This window comes from Bos taurus, chromosome 17 (genome assembly GCF_002263795.3).
Source record: "Bos taurus isolate L1 Dominette 01449 registration number 42190680 breed Hereford chromosome 17, ARS-UCD2.0, whole genome shotgun sequence".
Classification (NCBI taxonomy): Eukaryota; Metazoa; Chordata; class Mammalia; order Artiodactyla; family Bovidae; genus Bos; species Bos taurus.
The window spans coordinates 4,412,014-4,429,647 of record NC_037344.1 but is presented as its reverse complement, the minus strand read 5'-3'; the positions used below and the strand labels follow the sequence as shown (position 1 = coordinate 4,429,647).

The 17,634-nt window shown below is 44.9% G+C and overlaps 1 protein-coding gene and 1 long non-coding RNA gene across 11 annotated transcripts in view; one reads left to right on the top strand and one right to left on the bottom strand.

The window, feature by feature from the left end:
- The window catches only part of TRIM2 (tripartite motif containing 2), a 127,910-nt gene that overhangs the window by 7,435 nt on the left and 102,841 nt on the right, over positions 1-17,634 (top strand). Inside the window, exon 1 of one of the 8 annotated variants that reach the window (XM_059876114.1) lies at positions 11,592-11,796. The gene's annotated coding sequence lies outside the window, so the exon portion shown is untranslated. 8 annotated transcript variants of the gene reach the window in all.
- LOC132342574 (uncharacterized) lies at positions 5,386-15,967 on the bottom strand. 3 transcript variants are annotated; one of them, XR_009490988.1, is made up of 4 exons: positions 13,722-15,967; positions 12,943-13,089; positions 9,934-12,832; positions 5,386-7,121 (listed from the first exon to the last, which is right to left on the bottom strand). It is a non-coding gene; the product is annotated as an uncharacterized lncRNA (long non-coding RNA). The 3 variants fall into 3 exon arrangements; XR_009490986.1 differs by having other exon boundaries at positions 13,768-15,967; XR_009490987.1 differs by having other exon boundaries at positions 12,943-13,086; positions 13,768-15,967.

Genomic DNA, 17,634 nt, shown 5'->3' with positions numbered 1-17,634 from the left:
TGGTTTTGAGGTGGTGGGTTCTGTGATATGGCCTGATGCATTCAGGAATGTCCCTAAAGACTCAGGTACATCTTTCCATGGCTAATGGATCCAGCCCAAGAAGATCAATATATCATCCTTTCAAGAAAACATTCTAAGGAAGTACGTTCTTACTCTAATGGAAGCCAGTAGCAATTTCCTTAAGTTTCCAATTGTTTTAAAACATCATTTTAGTGCTTATTTCCCTCTGATGACTTTATGTTTGATATAAAATTAATTGTTTAACCCCATTCAATTTCTTAGTTCCTGGACTCTAGTTGTAATTTTCATCCGTTTTTATTCCTCTGCCACAGAGGACCAAAGTGGCTTCAGGATGAGGGCCTTTCATGAAGAGACAAAAGAAGCCATGTTTTCCCGATTCTTCCTTTAGTTTCTAACCCCTCCGTGTCTCAACATGAGATTCTTTGAGTTCTTTGATTGAGTTACCAGTATTCCTTTATTTGAGCTGACTTTCTTCCATTTCTACCTAATATCTCACCATTACCTCTGTGTTAGGCTGCCGTCGCAAAACACCACAGGCTGGGTGGCTTAAATAACAGAAATGAATTTTCTCTCAGTTCTGAAACTGGAAGTTCACGATCAAGGTGCCTCCAGGAGCAGGTTCTGATGCGAGCCCTCTTCCTGGTTAGCAGAAGCAGCCTGCTCACTGTCTGTACATGGCCTTTTTGCTCTGGAGAGAGAGAGAGCTCCCGTGTCCCTTCCTCTTCCTATAAGGACACTAATCCTATTGGACTAGGACCTCACCTATGACCTCATTTAACTTAATTACTTCCCTAAAAGGCCCCATGTCCAAACACCCCTGCAATAACTGGGGTAAGGGCTTCAAAATATGAATTTACGGGAGGGCACAGCTCAGTCCATAGCCTTACCAGAGTCACTGCTAAGTTGCTGCAGTCATGTCCAACTCTGTGCGACCCCATGGACAGCAGCCCACCAGGCTCCTCTGTCCACGGGATTCTCCAGGCAAGAATACTGGAGTGGGTTGCCATTTCCTTCTCCATATCAGAGTCACTACAATTAAAATTAAGCTTTGTTTCATGGACTTCCCTGGCGATCCAGTGGTTAGGACTCAGTACTTTCACTGCTAGGCTCAGGTTAAGTCCTCACTGGGGAACAGGGTCCAGCAAGCCAGACAGTATAGCCAAGAACAAACAAACAAAACTTTGTTTTCCTTTTCAAAGTAACATTTTTTAAATTAAACTTTTGTAAAACATTTTTGAGTTTCTGCTGACTGTACTAAGGGAATCCAGACATAAAGAAGACACAGACGTTCCTCAAGTAGATGCCTCCAGGAGTCTATAAAGTAATGAAAGAGATGAGTTGCATGCACAAAAACCCAAAATACCTTGGAGACTGGAGATAGTTTAAATAAAATGCAGTGTGCTATGGAATTCAGAGGAAAAGGGTATCTTCCTCCAAAGGCCACCACCTGACCTTCACAATCAGGGACAGGCAGGCTGTGGACTGGGGAAGCTGTAGACGAGACCACACCAGGCTCAGCGGACACCATGGAGGCAGGGAAGTGCAGTTCAGTTAAGACTGAGGAGTCAGGAGGGAACACTGTGGAGTCTGCTCTTATGGTATAAGTTCGGTATGCAGTTCGGTTGAGAATGAGGAGTCAGGACAGAACACTGTGGAGTCTGCTCTTATGGTATAAGTGAAAATGAAGTCACTCAGTCATGTCCAACTCTTTTCGACCCCACGGACTGTAGCCTACCAAGCTCCTCTGTCCATGGGATTCTCCAGGCAATAGTACTGGAGTGGATTGCCATTTCCTTCTCCAGGGGATCTTCCCGACCCAGGGATCAAACCCAGGTCTCCCGCATTGTAGACAGACGCTTTACCGTCTGAGCCACCAGGGAAATCAGCAGTCTTATGGTATAAGAGGAGGTTAATTCTGAAATCAGCACTTAAAAAGAGTCACTGAGTAAGTTGCCCTCGGCAGTCTGGACATTTGTCTCAATAACCCTAATACCAGCAGTTTTTCCTCCAGTGTTGCCACAGACCAGTTTCTCTGACTGAGCACCAGACGAAGTGTGTAGCTGGCTGTGTTGTGGGGGAGAGAGAAAAAAATGGAGGGAGGGAAAGAAAGAAGGGACGGAGAGAGGGAGAGAGAGAAAAATGAATGGGTGGGAGTGCATCTTTGAAAAATAAGGTCACACGGACCATGGCAGGATACTCACCCAAAGGGGGTCACAGAGCACCAAGACTGAGAGAACGGTAGATTATTTCCAAGTTTCCTCCTCCAAATATGTATTTCACTTACAACACTTGATGTAAATATATGAACTGGCAACACAAAGGAAATATTCATGGAAAGAAGCATATTTAAAATGTCCCCATCACTAATGATCAAGTAAAGACAAAATTTAAAATCATTGAATTACTATTTTCTCCTTATCAGATTAGCAAACATCTTAAAATAATACTGCTGGTGAAGGAGTGTGTCTCATGGCACACCTAACTAATGAGAATGTAAACTGGTACAGCCTTTCTAGAAAGTAATTGTGCAGTGTTTTGCTCTCTCTAGTGCCCCAGAAATGTTAATATACCTTGATTTGGTAATCCCACTTACAGGAATCTATGCTGATAATACAGAGGTGTCGACAAAGGTGTGTGTTTAAGAATTCCATTGAAGTTTAATTTATAATAATTGGAAGTTTAGAAGCAATCTAAATGTGAACATTTTGAAAACTGGTTGCATAAATGATATATAAATTAATGGAATACTCTTCAGCTGTTTAAAAATGTTTTCAAATAATTTTACTGATAAGTTTGCATAATATATGTTTTTTAAAACAAGTCTCAAAATCATGTATGTAATAAAAATATACTTGAGGAAAAAATAAAAAAATTATATTTATTTATATTACAAATATTTGTTATGCATACTACATGAATGGCAATGTATTTATCTGTAGGTAGTGGCCCTATAAATGATTTCTATTTTATTCTTTATACCTTACTGGGTTTTCCAAATTTTTAGATCATTTAATTGCTTTTTATTCAAAAATAGCATTTTAATAAAACCTGTTTCATCTTTTAGGGCCCAAGTCACCCTTTCATAAAGAATTTCCTGGACTAATAGGAAACAATCTCTAGCTTTTCTGTGATTCTTTTGTACTGGTGTTAACATATATGGTCTTGAATTGCAGCTGCTGTATGTATGACATTCATCCCAACTGGTTTGGGAGCTAGCAGAGAACAAGGACTATGGCTTAGAGGTCCTGAGTTTCTGAGCAAAAGCCCAGTTCTCCTTCCCCACCTTCCATAAAGCCTTTCCTGTTACTTGAAAAAGTGGGTGATTTCTTCTTCCCTTGAGTCTTCAAAACAGTTTTTTATGCCTCTTTTATTGGAGGCCCGTTCTGCTTTGGATGATAGTTAATTGTGTTTGTCTTGACCTTCTATTTGTCATCCAACTCCTGATTATGGGAAACAAATCTTATTCCTCTATGTGCCCAGAGCAGTACCTTGTATGATGTGTGTGCTCAGTAGACAGTTGGACCTGTGCCTATATGTGTATGGTGTTAGAGAATGTTCAACTTTCATTCTTCACATTTAGCTGTCCAGTTTTCCCTGCACCATTTATTGAAGAGACTGTCTTTTTCCCACTGCGTATTCTTACCTTGTTTGTCATAGATGAATTGACCATATGCACATGGATCCATTTCTGAGCTTTCTATCCTGCTGCATTGATCTGTGTCTGTTTTTGCATCAGTACCCTACTGGTTTGATGACTGTAGCTTTACAGTATAGTCTGAAGTCAGGGAGCTTGATTCCTCTAGCTCCAATTTCCTTTTGTGTGATTGCTGTGGTAATCTGCAGTGTCTTTTGTGTTTCCATAGAAATTAACAATTTTATTGTCCTAGTTCTGTGAAAAATGCCATTGGTAATTTGAGAGCACTGCATTGAATCTGTAGATTGCCTTGAATAGTATAGTCTTTTGACAATGTTGATTCTTCCAGTCCAAGAATATGATATATCTTTCCATCTCTGTGTCAGCTTCAATTTCTTTCATCAATGTCTTATAAGTTTTGAAGTACAGGGCTTTTGCCTCCTTAGGTAGGTTTATTCCTAGGCATTTTATTTTAATTGAAGGATAATTGCTTTACAGAATTTTGTTGTTTTCTGTCAAACATCAGCATGAATCAATAGGTATACATATGTCCCCTCCCTCCCATCGCCCTCCCCACCCCATCCCTCTAGGTTGATACAGAGCCCCTGTTTGAGTTCCCTGAGTCATACAGCAAATTCCCATTGGCTATCTATTTTACATATGGTAATGTAAGTGTCCATGTATTTTATTTTTGATGTGATGGTAAATGGGATTATTTCCTTTATTTCTGTTTCTGATCTTTTGTTGTTAGTGTATAGAAATGTGACAGATTTCTGTGTATGGACCTATAACTGAATGAACATGGTCTCTTTCCAGCTGTTTCCAACAGTACCCAGCAGTCAGTGCCTGCTCTGAGGAGTTGAAGACTGCTCTACAGGCAGAGGAGCAGAAGGCGAGGTTAGAGATGTCCCAAAGCACTGGGCAGTAGCAGTCAGGAAGCCCAGCCCTCCACAAGAATCTGCCAGGGAATACCTTCAACTTAGACACATGATGTGTCAAATACTACTCTTTACTTCCTCTCTGGGTCCTGAGAACTTTATCTGTGAAGTTTTACCTTCTCTCACCGTTTCACAAACTTGTAGAGATTAATTAATTCCCCAAAGAATCCCATTTCTCCAATCATAAACTGAACACCATAGATTTGCCCTGCAACCCATTTCAGATCCCCCAGAGGTGTTCATTTAGAGAAAAGATTAAAATCAAGGACTGCATAAATATAATTTTAGAATAAAACAAAGTAAGGAAATAAGGCATAAGATTAAGTTCCTTTGAACATGTGTTTACTGTGCTGCAAGTTTTCACAAAGCCTTGTCTTGGGCGCTGAGGATGATCCAAAGATTAAACAGGACATCAATCTCATTCATTAGATTCCGAGAGACTATAGCCTTATAGCAGGAAGGGAAGGACTGGAGAGGGATGGAGGCATATGTGTGTTTGGGGTGGGGGCGGGGGGTACCGTACAGGACTGCAGTTTGGGGTGGGACCAGAGAGAGATGAGAAATAATTGGGTGGTGGAGACACAAGAGACTTGGATTCAGTCCCTGGGTTGGGTAGATCCCTGGAGGAGGGCACTGGCAACCCACCCAGTATTCGTGCCTGGGGAATCCTTCGGACAAAAGAGCCAGTGGGCTACAGTATCCACGGGGTCGCAAAAGAGTCGCACACGAGGGTCCTGAGCACAATTTGCTACATTTGTATGGCGGTGGGGGGTGGGCAGCAGTTCCCACCACCACCACCAAGCAATTTTCTGCAACACCAGCAGGGTGTCCTACAGTTCAATTCAGTTCTGACACTGATCGCTGGAGAGCGAACGCATCAGAGCCCACAGGCCAAAGGTTTGGTCTCACAAGACCGCACCCTCCACTCCCCCACCTACCGCCACTCCCTTCTGAAGCCAGTCACAAGGCCAGGTTAGCACCTGTGCTTCTGATCCACCAGCTACAGGTGGGGGTTTAAATGACCCCCTCCTTAGGGTCAGTTCACTTACTAGAGCAGCTCACAGCACTCAGAGAAACGCTTTACTTACTAGATCACCAGTATTATGGAAGGATATAACTCAGGAAGAGATGGGTGGATAGAGACACGGGGCGAGGGCGGGGGAAGGCTGAGGAGCCTCGGGGCCTCTCCAGGGACACTCCTCTCCCTGAATCTCCGTGTGCTCCCCAGCCTGGCTCTCAGAACTATGTCCTTGTGAGTTTTTGTGGAGGCTTCATTGCATAGGCATGATTGGTTAAATCACAGGTTAGTGGAAACTGATCAACCTCCAGCCCTTCTCTCCTCCCTAGAAGTCAGGGTGTGGGACTGAGCATTCCAGCCAGCCTCTATCCTTCCGGTGTGATCCACAAGTCACCTCATTAACATAACAAGACACACTTATGGGTCTTATCACTCAGGACAGTTCAAGGGTTTTAGGAAGCTCTGTGCCAGAAATGGAACGAAGACCGAATGTGTACTTCTTCTTATAAATCACAATATCATAGGGTGGGATTCAGATAAAATAGGGAAGGCTTTAGGAAAAATAACAAAACCCAAAGTTCTAAGTCAGTAATGGATATAAGATGTGATATGAGACAGGTTGTTTTGGGGGGAAAAAATGGTATTTAACCCAACCCAGTGCATCTGTCAATGTTCTTAGATACTGACAATGCTACTCTAGTTAGTTTGAGCATGAAGAGAATTTATTAAAGAATTTTATTAAAACACCCTCAAGACTGTGAAAGAATAACCTACAGGATGGGAAAAAATATTCTCAAATCATTTTCCATTAAGAGACTTATTTCCAGGATATAAAAATTAAACACTAAAAGATAAATTTAAAAAGACAATTAAGAATGGGCAAAGAATGATGGTTGCACCACAATGTGAATAAATGTACTTAATATCACTGAACTGTGCACTTAAAAATGATTAAAGTGCTTACTATTGTGGATTTTTTTTTAGCAAATTTACAAAAATTCGAATGGGTATGGTGCAGAAAGGGGGACCCCTTCCAGGGCCTGAGGGTTGGCTCTTGCCTAACACTTGGAAATGAATTGTTCAGAGAGACCCTTGTGCTGACAAAGCAAGAGCATTTATCGGAAAAGGGGCGCGTGGCCAGAGAGCAAGAGGGCGGGGGGACCCGGGAGGACTGCGCTCCACGTGCCTCAGTCTCAGGTGAGCCACCTAACCCCACCTAACCCCCTAACCCGGGTTAGGTGCCGGGTTACCTCTGGCCAGTCATTCTGACTCAGGGCTCTTCCGAGGGGAACAAGCATCACTCAGGATGGATCCTAGTGAGAAGGATTCTGGGAGCTTGGCCGGACATATAAACTGGCATCTCCTCTGTCCTTTGGACCTGTTCTGAATTCTTCTGGTTGGTGGCAGCCTCTTGGTTTCAAGTTCTTTACCAGAAGCTCCTGTTGCAGGATGACTCGTGCAGGTGGTTACTATGGTGCCTGGCCAGGTCAGGTGGTTTGGGACAGTTCCCCTAACACGTAAAGGATTTTAATAGACATTTTTTCAGAGATGATACACAAATGGTCAAGAAGCACATGAAAAGATATTCAGCATAATTAGTCATTACGAAAATGCCAGTCAAAACCACAATGAGATACCACTTTATGCCCACTAGGAGATTAGAACCCTAATGTATTTCTAGTGATAGTGTAACATGATGTAACTGCTTTAGAAAACAGTCTGGCAGTTCCTCAAATTTTTCAACATAGAATTATCCTATGACCCAGTAATTCTCCTAGATATATACCCAAGATAAATGAAAATATATGTTCATACAAAAACGTGCACACAAATGTTTAAACAGCATTATTCATACTAGCCAAAAAGTGAAAACAATCCACTGATGAACCAATAAACGAAATGTAGTATATCCAGACAATGAAATATTATTTGGCAATACAAGGAATGATGCACTCATTCGTGCTACAATACGGATAAATCTTAAAAAATTTTTTCATCAGTTGAAGAAGCCAGAACCAAAAACAAAAAGACCACATGGTATATGCCTCCATTCATGTGAAATGCCCAGAACAGGCAAATCCCTAGAGACACAAAGTAGATTAGTGGTGGCTCGGGGCTGGGAGGAGGGGGAAATGGGGAGTGATCACGGGTGCACGTGAGGTTTCTCTTCAGGGTGATGAAAACGTCCTGGACGTAGAGAGTGGACTTAGATGCTTGCACAATCTTGTGAATATACTAAAAGCCACTGGGTTGTACCCTTTTTTTGAAGATTCATTTTTTAAAAATTGAAGTATAGTTGATTTACAGTGTTGCGTTACTTTCAGTGTCTAGCAAAGAGATTCAGTCATATACACACACATATATGTATCTTGTTGGTTATCTAGCATCTATATATGGATTACACAGTTTAAATGGATGAATTTTATAGTGTGTGAATTATATCTCAATAAAGCCAGTTATGTTTGGTTTTTTTTTTCAAGACTATTACATGGCTCAGAGAATCTCCGAGAAATCCAGAGAATTAGACTTAGAGGTTACCCCACTGAGAACGATGCCTACATTGTGTCACAGGAAGGTTCCGGTATGAGCCCAGCACTGTTCCTCTGGGCACGTGCGTCTTGGGCCTTCACCCCTGCTGGCCCTGGGCCTCCATATCTTTCTACCAGATTCCACCACCTCACAGAAAGCAGCGTCCTTGGAGTCTGCTTTCCCATATGGCTTTCATCCAGACTGAAGCCTAGCAACTATCCACCCGACTGCCAGAGCCTAGGCCACGGTGTCGAGCCCCGGCCGTAAAGGAGGCTGAGAAAGCAGGCTGGGCGTGGGGACGAGTCAAACTGATGTCCACTACCCCCAGTTCCCTCCGGGAGTTTGCTGGATAATGATGGGGTTTTTTAGATTTATTTTTTATTTTTTGAGGTCCTGTGCGGCTTGCAGGACCTTAGGTTCCCAACCAGGGATCAAATCCAGGCCCCGGCACTGACAGCACTGAGTCCTAACGACTGGACCTCCAGGGAATTCCCTGGGCAATGATTTTAAGATCACAAAATATTGGAGCAAAGTATTTGAAGCTCATGTGTTCTGACCATTTGGTCCAACGACTAGCACACTGCCAGAGGCAATGGCGATTTCTAGCTCTGTCTGGCCTGACTTGGGAAGCACTTGGCGATGTTGATGGCTCCTCTCAACACGTCTCTTCATTGTGTCATCCTTCTTGTACCTTCTAATCGTCTTTTTCTCACTTTCCACCCAGAGCTGCTCTTTTAGCCACTTCAAACTGGTGTTTCTCTACAACTCTGTATTGAATCCCACTCGATAACTTAATTTGCACTGTGAATGTTATGGGTTGAATTGTGTCCCACTAAAATCCCTCTGTTGAAATCCTCACAGCCAGTACCACAGAATGTGACTTTATATGCAAATACAATTTCAAAATAGATAGAAATAAGGGCAGATGTAACTGGTTACAATGAGTTAATACTGGAGTGGCTGCTACTGCTAAGTCACTTCAGTCGTGTCGGACTCTGTGCGACCCCATAGACGGCAGCCCACCAGGCTCCCCTGTCCCTGGGATTCTCCAGGCAAGAACACTGGAGTGGGTTGCCATTTCCTTCTCCAACGCATGAAAGTGAAAAGTGAAAGTGAAGTCGCTCAGTTGTGTCCGACCCTCAGCGACCCCATGGACTGCAGCCTTCTAGGTTCCTCCATCCACGGGATTTTCCAGGCAAGAGTACTGGAGTGGGGTGCCATTGCCTTCTCCGATACTGGAGTGGGGTGACCTCTAATCCAGTATCCAGGGTGCATGCTGAGTCCCTTCAGTCCTGTCTAACTCTGTGCAACACTATGGACTGTAGCCCGTTAGGCTCAGTTGTCCATGGGATTCACCAGGAAACGAATACTGCAGTGGGTTGCCCTCTTCTAAGGGATCTTCCCGCCCCAGGGATCAAACCTGCGTCTCTTAAGTCTCATCTCTTGCCTTGGCAGGCAGGCTCTTTACAACGAGCACCACCTGGGAAGCCCCAATCCAGTATCACAGGTGTTTTTATAGAAAGGGGACAATTGGACGCAGACCCTCACACAGGGAGAAAGTCCTGTGATTGAAGTTATCCTGCCACAAGTCAGGAACTATCAGAAGCCAGGGGAGAGTCCTGGCACAGATCCTTCCCTGGGGCCCTCAAGGGAGCATGGCTCTGTTCACCCACTGAACTTGGATCTTTAGCCTCTAGAACTGTGAGACAATAAATTTCTGTTGTTTAAGCCACTCCGTTGGTGGTATGGAAGCTCTAACAAATGTTGTGTATTTCCTTTACTCCTGTACTTACCTTCTTCTTCTAAGTGGTGTGTGTTTGCATGTTCAGTTGCTCAGTTGTGTCCAACTCTTTGCAACCCTATAGACTAGGGCCCACCAGGCTCCTCTGACGATGGGATTCTCCAGGCAAGAATACTGGAGTGGGTTGCCATCTCTTCCTCCAGGGGATCTTCCGGACCCAGGAATTGAACCAGCGTCTCCTTGCGCCACCTGCGTTGGCAGGCAGATTCTTTTACCACTGAGGCATCTGGGAAGCCCTCTTATAAATGGAAAATGGTCTAATTTATATTTTTAGCCCGTAATACCCCAAATACTGCATAGGTCCACGTGGCAACCTTGCCTGCTGCAACATTTGCAGTTGGATAGCCCACAGAAACCAGAAACCACTTGTTTCCTCGTCTTCATTTGTCTCTCGGTGAGGGGCACCCTCCATCTACCCCGCTGGCCATGTCAGAAGCCTGAGTGCCTGCCTACAACTCTGCTCCCCCTTGCGTCTTGGCAACAAATCCTAAAGGTTCCACCTGTGGCACATCTTTGGAGTACTTCTCATCCATCCCAGCCCCACCTCCACTCCTTTCCTAGACTGTCTTCCTTCTAGATACCTTCCACAACCGATCTCTCTGAAACGCAAATCAAATCAAGTCACTTATCTGCTTTAAAATTCTTCAGAGAGGCCTCGCCGTGTGCAAAGGTCAGAAATGAGCCAATAAGATCTTTATGATCTGACTCCTTGCTGTCCTGCATAATCCCGTCTCTCACCATTGCACCTCTCATCTGCTTTCTGCAGTCATTCAGATGTTCAGATCTTCTTCCTCTTCATTCCACCTGATGCCCGTTCAGTCTTCAGAACTCAATGGCAGCCTCCTCTGGGGAAGCCTGCCTTGATTTCCAGCATGATTCAAAACCCATTTCAGTGTTCCTGTAACCCTCTGGACATGGACTATTACAGCAGTTTCACAACCGCTGAAATCATTGGTTTCCACTCCCCTTCCCCTGCCCTGCTACTAGTTAGGCACTTTCGAGTAGAGACCTCAGGTTTTTTCCGTCAGTGTTTCCCCAGCCTCGTGCCTGGCACAGAGGAGGCACACAAATGTTTCTAGGCAGAAGGAAGGGGAGGGGACGGAGCGGGGAGATTCCCTACCTCGATCTAATTTACAGAATAAAATGGAAGACCTTGAGACAGTAATTTCTCCTCGTTTTCCGTGCTCATTGTCAGAATTTACTTAAACGCAGAGATGTTTTTTTCCTTCTCTCCCTTTGGGGGTTGTGATCGCTTTGAATAATGAGCCATTCTGTTCTGGAGGCTGGCCCTTTACAGCCGCGTCAAACTGAAGTCATTCCCCCGAAGGGACAGACTTTGCAGCGTGTTTACAGAGCTGGGGGAGGAAGCGTGCGCGGGAGCAGCCCCGAGGACCGCGCCCACCCTTCCCCTGCCCCAGGACTGCGATCTGCCCTTCCCCGGGAGCCGGCCGCCGAGCCCGCAGTCTGCGCGCGGGGGAAGCTGTCTGGACAGGGGCGCCGCATTGCGTGCGCTTCGCCTGCCTTTTGTGCGGGGATTAGCGCCGCGCCGGGGCCGGGAAAGCGGCGGGCGCCGGGCGGCGCGTAATCCAGGATTTGCCGGGGCCGCGCGGTTGATGGAAAACAGATGTCTCAGCCCCGGGCCTGAGCACGGGATGGAAGTGACCGACCCGAGAGCCTGTTGGAAGCGAGGACGCCGAGTCCAGGCCCTCGGGGATCCAGCGGAGAGGCGGCGCTCCCTCGGCTCGTCCGCTTTCGCAGCTTTAGCCTAGAGCCCGAAATCGCCGGCGGGTGCGCGGCTTCAGCCGCCGCGGGCCGCGCACGCCGCTCCAGTCGCCGAGCGCGTCTGCGTCGCGCGGTAAGTCGTGGTTGCTGGACGGCGGCCCGCGTTGCGCGTGGGCGGCTGCGCCCGTGGGCTGGGCCGCGTCACCCGGAGCCGCCCCTCCGGGCGCCGGCTCGGAGATCGCGGAGCGCGGAGCCGGCGGAGACTGGGCTTCCGGGCCCTGGTCCGCCGGCCGGGGCGGGGGCTGGTGCTGGGGGAGCCGGGAACCCGCCACCCGCCCCGCGCCTGCCCCGCTCTCCGGGGGCCGAGACCCTCCGCCAGTCCGGAAAGGGGCGAGCCCAGCTCGCTTTCCTAGTCATTTTGCAACTGAGAGAAAAAGATATTCTGTAACCTTACAGCGCGCGATTTAATAACTGTCGAAAAGATGGATTTCCTTCTCTCTGTCTCGTTACATTTCGGTTGTTTTCCTCCAACCAACTCCTGAAACCGGGTTCCTTCCTAAGTAGCTTCCACTCTGATCCTCTGCCCAAGTTGATACTGCAAGTCTGGCTTCTTGGAGGAGAGAGATGTTGATTTTTGAGGGTTTTCTGGGCTTTTGTGGATTGATACCTTCTGAAAATACATGCCCCATGTTGAAAACCGCATGGTGCGGACAAATTAGGTAAGAGTGGGAGTGGGGAGGAAGGCTGGTCTCATAAAGCGCCTGTCAGATCCCATGTTTCTATGAACCCTAAATTAGTTTCCACCTGTAATCCAATCCCACAGGAAGCTAGTTCTCTCTCCACCCTTCCCCACCCCTCAGGATTCACCAACCTTAAGAGCAGAGACAGCTTTAGATTCAAATGCTTTTTAAGTGGTTAATTTTAAGCACCTAGACATCCAAAGAGTAGGTGAGCCCCTCGGGTGGGAGGGACTATTGTCATAGGAACAACGCTCACCAATGCTTTTTTTGTAACTTTTGCATCAATCCATAGGATATAGGGTGGGTTTGTTGCGCGACTCGTTGGTGTTTCCGGGTCCTTTACCGTGCTTGCTGGGTTCACTACCTGTCGTTCTCTTGACCTCCGGTCTCAGATGGCCACGTGATTTCATCCCTGGCAAATTTAGTTGCCTTTGGATTGAAAGGAACAAAAGAGCAGAAATGACTCAGAACCCTTGGGCTACCACAACCTGAACCAAAGATGCGAAGGATTTGATTGAGTTCTTTATGACGCACATTACCTTGTTTCCTTCCTCTTCAAATATATCTAGCAATTAAGAGTCAATAATGGATGCGAATTTGAGGAGACTCCAGGAGGTAGTGGAGGACAGAGGAGCCCGGCATGCTGCAGTCCATGGAGTCCCAAAGAGTCAGACACAACCTAGCTGCTGAACAACAAACAACAACAATTTTAAAAGAAAACTACCTCCTTCCTCCCTTAGGGTAAACCCAGATTTGGTTGAGTGGGGCATGGCCGCTTACACTAAGGAAGTGTCTTCATGGTGGAGATAATTCATATTTTGGGCTGGGGAGGGGTGGGACTGCACCAGCCTCACTCACGCCCACGTTTGTACATTCTTTTCTGTGGACCCTACCTTTTTCCACCATTTTTTATACTGTCTTATTTAGGTACATACCATGACTCTATTTTGGCTCATGGAATCTAGGATATCTACCTTTTAGAGGCAAGTTTGTTTAGCTGACTGTGTCCCCTTATCAGTATTAGAACATTTTCCCAAATCCTGCATTTGTTTTCCTGGAAAACTCTTTATCAAATCCTCCATTGGAAATTCCATTGTATCTTTCAAAAGTAAACCTGACCCAGGGATTGAACCAGTGTCTCCTGCATTGCCGGCAAATTCTTTACCATCTGAGCAACCAGGGAAGCCGTATGTGCCATAGGTCTTGAATTATTTTTCTGGCATCATCATTTTAATGTTGACTTGCATGGTTTCCTGATTGCCTGGTCAGCTTTTTGTTCCTGCTTCATATTGAAACACAAATGGAAAGAACTTCTCACCTTTCTTCTCACATTTCTTCACACTGAACAGAGCATACGCACTGACCTTTTATTTGGTTTGTCCTTGGCTTGAATTCTGTCCTTGGGATTTCTGTCCACTGCTTGCTTTAGAAAGAGGCTGGATATTTACCCTGGGGCTCAGGCGTGATATGTTTATTTGGCCTTGTCTGAGCAGCAGTTACTCATGACCACTCCAGCTATTGCTTGATGAGAATTCGGCCTACTCAACAGAGATATAACCCAGTCTGGTAATTGGCACTTTCAAAGTGCCATCCTGAAATCCTAAAACCTGGGAAGATAACATGATCAGAACCTTCTCCTTCTCTTATTACTGAAAATGACACTGCTTGGTTTGCAGTAAATCCATCTTGGATTGTAAATCCCCCAAAGATGACCTTAGTTTGATTTGCACAGGTTCTGAAGGTTGATGCTGGCAGGTGTTGGCAGGGTGCTTTTGATGCTGCTGCTAATGAGGCAGATAGAAACGGTGATGGTTTTCTTTTGGGGTTTCATGAGAAAATACCTTCGTGGATATCTGTTTGCGAGGCCTCTCTGAGACTGTTATCTTAAATATTTTGTATCAGAGCTGAGGCTCTGTCATTTTCCATCACCAGCATTATTTCTTATCCTCTTAGATATCAGACCTTAAGACTGGCCTGCATGTTGACAGGTCTAAAAAAGTCAGTGCCAGTTATCTAAGAGTTTAGTTTATTTTCTCTGCAAGAAAATGGTAAGTCTTTGATATGGCTAGTATTTGTTCCTAGAGTTAGAAGAATTGGTAAATGCAGCCTTCGAGATAAGTAGCTAGAGAGGAAACGAAGGGGAGGAAATCTAATGACACTGAGCGAATTGTTTACCAGCCACTCAGCTTTTATGTATTTTTGAAGAGTGGAGTGGTAATTCCACCTCAGAAAGTGAGCTCCTTGGCAAATACGGATGCTGGCTCCTTGCTATGTAAAACTGTTAGTTTTGCATATCCTCTCTTTGAATCTCATCTTGATCCTAGAACTGAAATGTCCTCTCCCTAGAATTTACGATACTTTCTTTTTTTTCATAACATACTGGATGTCTGGATGAAATTTATTTAGGCAGAAGAGCTGGCCAGAAAGATTAGGATGTGTCCTTGAGTCAAACAAAAACACTGTGTCGGTCAGCATCTTTATTCATTTATGACAGTGTAGAAGGTCTCAGATAGAAGCTGTGGAACTGGTTCACTTCCGCCTTACCTGCAGTACAATGATCAACATGCAGACTTCTGGCACCAGAGCAATTTGCACAAATATGCTGGAGGCAGTTGGAGTTCTGGAAGTTGATTAGCCATTTAAATCACTATATCTTTGTGGGAAATGTTTTTCAGGTTTAGAACGTCTGCTGTTTGAGCAATGTCTTTTTTGGTTTCAGTTGTTCTAAACCAAAGTATCTAGAGAGGCATAAAATCTGGCCGACCTGCTTGTCCCCCTCTAGGCTCAGGACTGGCGTTGTAGAACTTTCATTGCCGACCTTCAAGCATGCTGGTTTTAAGGACCAGGAAACAAACAACACGGGAAGGCTCTCAGGTTAAGACTCCTGAAAAGAGAGATCTGACAGAAGACCAAAAATGTGAAAGATTACACCCAGTTTTGTTTTAGAATGTTCTGTCCAATCAGGTAGGAGAAAGGAAAGCTGTTTTTTCAAGCCCCATCTGTCAACCAACAGGATTTGTTGAACAAATATCATGTTTCAAACCCACTGCTTTATGATCTAAGGGGTACAATAGTGTAAAAGGCGGAGCAGGAGCCTTGAAGGAATTTTCAAGCTTTGGTGGTGCCATTAGACATCAATGATCATCCTTCTCCCACCTGTTCACTGATTTCCTTACCTGGGTAACCAGGTCTAGGGCTGGGCTAGGAGCCCCCTCTATAATTCAGCTCAGATGCCTGCGAGTTGATTCCTTTGGCAGCAAAAGTTGTGTTCTTGGCCCTTCAACACGACCTGGATAAAGTGACACTTTCTGTCGATCCCCAGTCCGGTACATGGCTCCATTCCTGTGATATTCCTTCCCCAGCCATCAAACAGTTCATTAATATCAAAATAACCCATAATAGGGGCATAGCAATCCTTGAGACTTGCCTTAATTTAGAGGACAGGATCAGGTCTCTTTCATCTTGAAAACAGCCTCTCAGACTAAACAAAGACAGAATGTTCTCTTTTACTGACCACATGCAATTTATTTAAATTAGTGTTAAACATTCGACCATGGTGTGAAGACTATATTATAAACCCATCTGAAAGAATGAGTTTTCTGGGCCTTCACTGAGGGATTAAAAAAAAAAGGCATTAGCCACATTGCAGGGGATTTGCATCTTGTTAGCTTGCCTGGATGTCCTCGCTGTTGGGCACAATGGCAGGGCACCTGGCTGTCTTTGTAGCTGGGCAGCCTGCCTCAGTTAGAATTCTGCTGGGAGTGGAGATAGTGAACTGGAGGCACAGGAGGGGACGGGAAAGGGCAGGAACCTGCAGGACTCAAAAGAAGGGAAGCTTGGGGTCAGTTCTGACCCCTCCCTTTTTGTGTAGTTCAAGGTTAACTCAGTTTCCTTTAGTTTTAATATGTTTTTAATTCAAGTATAGTTGATTTGCAGTGTTGTGTTCATTTCTGCTGTACAGCAAAGTGATTTAGTTTTGCATATGCATACATATATGTACATTCTTTTTTTAATATTCTTTTCCATTATGGTTTATCATAGGATATCGAATGTAGTTCTCTGTGCCATAGAGTAGGACCTTGTCTATCCATTCTACGTGTAACAGCTTACCTCTGCTAATCCCAACCTCCCACTCCATCCTTCTTCCAAACCCCGCCCCCTTGGCAACCACAAGTCCATGATTATGTTTCTGCTTCATAGGTTATTTGTATTTTGATCCCACGTGTAAGTGACATGGTATTTGTCTTTCTGACTTCCTCCGTACGGTGGTCCCTAGGTCCATCCAGGTTGTTGCAGGTGGCCTTATTTCATTCTTTTTGCGGCTGAGTACTACTCCATTGCATGTATGTGCCTTGTCTTCCTCTCCATTCGTCTGTTGATGGACATGTAGGTTGTTTCCATGTCTTGACTATTGAGAATTTTTTGCTATGACCATGGATGGGGTGCATGTATCTTTTTGAATTACAGTTTTGTCTGGATGTATGCCCAGGGATGGGTTTGTTGGATCATATGGAAATTCTATTTTTACTCTTCTGGGGAACTTGCATGCTGCTTTCCATAGTGGCTACACCAACTTACATTCCCAGCAATGTAGAAGGGTTTCCTTTTCTCCACATCCTCTCCAGCATTTATTTGTAGACTTTTTATTTATTTTTAATTATTTTTATTTTTCTGGCTGTGCCTCACAGCTTATGGGATCTTAGTTCTCCAACCAGGGGCTAAACCCTTACTCCCTGACTACCAGGGAATTCTCTGTAGACTTTTTGATGATGGACATTCTGACGGGTGTGAGGTGATACCTCATTATGGTTTTGATTTGCATTTCTCTGGTGATAGGGATGCTGAGCATCTTTTCCTGCAGCACAGCCTGTCTTGGTGTGCATCGTCTCCCTCGTGTTGGTGAGTGAATTGTCTCCTGGTGAAGCTTGGGTCCACTGGCACCCTGGCATTGTTCAGCATATGTCCAGGGCGCCCTCTGCCTACCTCCTGCATTGGATTCTTTTTTTTTTAATTTATTTTTTATTTTATAACGGAATATAGTTAATTTACAATATTGTGTTAATTTCAGGTGTACAGCAAAGTGATTCATTTATGCATATACATATATACATTCTTTTTCAGATTATATCCCCTATAGGTTATTATAGAATATTGAGTAGAGTTCCCTGTGCTATACAGTAGGTCCTTGCTGTTTATCTGTTATCTATTTTATATATACTAGTGTGAACAGT